The sequence below is a fragment of the Eleginops maclovinus genome, chromosome 11 (assembly GCF_036324505.1).
Source record: "Eleginops maclovinus isolate JMC-PN-2008 ecotype Puerto Natales chromosome 11, JC_Emac_rtc_rv5, whole genome shotgun sequence".
NCBI classification, from domain to species: Eukaryota; Metazoa; Chordata; class Actinopteri; order Perciformes; family Eleginopidae; genus Eleginops; species Eleginops maclovinus.
Genome location: NC_086359.1, coordinates 1636351 through 1639042, shown reverse-complemented (window position 1 = coordinate 1639042; position 2692 = coordinate 1636351).

Here is a 2692-nt window from a genome sequence, read left to right as displayed (position 1 = left end):
AGAAGGCTGTGACGTCAGCCCCGCCGCCAAATCCAGCTGCATTCAGCTCGGGACGCAGGAGAGGTGCGCCCCAACATCGTCCTATCTCTTGTATTGAAGAGGAGCTACTGCGCATGTACAGCTTTTAACGAGAGTCGGCAAAGATTCCTGCGCCCCAGTTCAGACAATCAGACAATGTCAACGAACGAAACAACTTTACTCATCATTAACTATGAAATATTTATCTTGCACATCTAAAAAATGTATACATATATTTCGAAATATTTTTATTTTATTATTTCATTTTTATTTAAAAAAATTATGTCTTATTCAAGGAAATGTGGTGAGAGGTGAGTGGTGGGGCGGCGCCCTAGCGCCCTCTATTGGCCAGCCGCCACTGCATCTATGACATTTTGAACTTTTGAATTAAAAAGATCGACTAGCTCAATTACTGAGATGGTAACAAGGGTTAGTGTGGGAGAAAAATTCTGAACAAACACCTCCCTTGTGTTTTCAGAGGAGTACCTTTTTGCGGTAATTTCTTTATAAGGTTTCTGATCATATTTTTTTTACATGTTACTAGTAATTGTAACAGAATACATTTTTAAAGTTACCCTCCCAACCCTGCACACGAAAAAGGCAGCATGTCTGACACATAAAGCCATAAAACCTTGGTAAAGTCATAAATAGTGCTGTGCATGCTGCACTGCCCTCAGGTGGTTAAACATGATTTAATGCAGGTGTAAGGGTTAGTCAGGTACAATACAATAAACACAGCACAGTACAATAGAGTTGATAACAGAGCATTATGTTTACATTTATATTTAGACAAAGATAATTACAATCCATCACTTAGAAGAACACACACTTTTATTTTTAAGTTGTCACAAAAGGATGTGTTATTTATAAAGAGAAATGAATGTGGAAATGTACCAGGACATTAATCCCCCTCCCTCACACACCCGTCCCTCATCCAGCACCAGTCACTTCCTATTCCCCCCCGGTTCCTGAAAATGTACTTTGCACAAAGTATTTTTTGCACTAAAGAACTACTTGCACTACCGTCACACTGTGTTGATTGTGTCGAACATATGTATATATTACGCTCTTATCTCTTTTATGTTATATGTTCTTTTATATTTGCACTGTGGGACTGCCAGAAGCGGTATTTCAATTTTCTGTATGTATAACACATGTGGAAACTTTGACAATAAAGTGGACTTTGACTTTGAATAACACAACAATTAGAAAGAATAATTAAAACAAGAATAAAAAAATCAATTAAAATAACAAATAACAAATAATGAATAGGAATAAATGATCATAGAACGAATAAAAAAAATAAAAAACGAAATAACTCTGAATAAATAAGAATTAAAAAGAAATAATGAATAAAATAAGAATAACAACATCTGAAAAAAAATGTAATAAGAATAAATGAATAATACAAAATAAAGTACGTTCATTTTGAATGGAACTGCAATTTCAAAATAAAAGCGTTGTGTAATAACGAACTCACCGGAAGTGCCTCATTTATTCCTGCTTCGGGTCAGGGCTTTTATTTTGACAGCCACTCTACCACCTAGTTGAGATTTAACCACGCCCACTTCCGCATTCACGTGTTTCTTCGTGATTGCGTCATGGATAATAGTTTGCTAGTTTATTATTCATGAAAGCCATGGTTAGTGAATAAAATGAAATCATTAACATTGACTCAGGTATGCATACCTGTGATCTACTTTCATTTTTTTTAAAAGCTCTAGTTTGCAACAAAATAAAAGTATACATCAAGAATGAAGAAAAACATAAGTAAAACACAAATAAGGATTAAAATAAGAATCGGTTAATAAAACAACAAGAATCCAACATGCGGTTAAATCCCACTTTTAAAGACCTTTAAAGCCCTTTCAAAATAAAAGTCACATTGTGTAATCGGTAACAACCAAGCCTTCTCACCGGGTCAGGGCTTTTATTCTGACAGCAGCCCTACAAAAAGTGGTGCTGCTGCTGAGCCTCCTTTGCAATGTGTGTGTGTGTGTGTGTGTGTGTGTGTGTGTGTGTGTGTGTGTGTGTGTGTGTGTGTGTGTGTGTGTGTGTGTGTGTGTGTGTGTGTGTGTGTGTGTGTGTGTGTGTGTGTGTGTGTGTGTGGATAGTGGACTGTTCCCCGTGAGGAAAAATAATCAATTAATAATATACAATAAAATAAAAATACATCAATAAAAAATAAAATAACACAACATACAAAATTACCGAGCCCCGGAAGATGTCCCCTCGCAGCCACCGTAAAAAATAAAATAATAATGATAATATAGAACATTATAATAAAAATGAATACATAATACAAATAATAATAAATGAATTACAGAAAAATTTTAAAAACTGAAATAAGTATATAGAAATAACAAGAATAAATGAATTACACAAGAATAAATAACAAACAACAAAAATAAGAATACATTAATAAAACAAGAATACAAAAATGAATAACAATATTAAATAAATAAAGACAAGAATGAATGAATTAAACAAGAATAATTCATGAATAAAAAATACAACATCAATTCAAAAAAAGGTAAATCCCTTGACGTTGTTTGCGCCCGTCAGTAACGGAGACACCTTTTCAAACTAAAGCGAACCCGCTCACAGGAAGTGTCACCGGGTCAGGGCTTTTATTCTGACAGCCGCCCTACAAACTACGGAGTGTTTCCTCGCC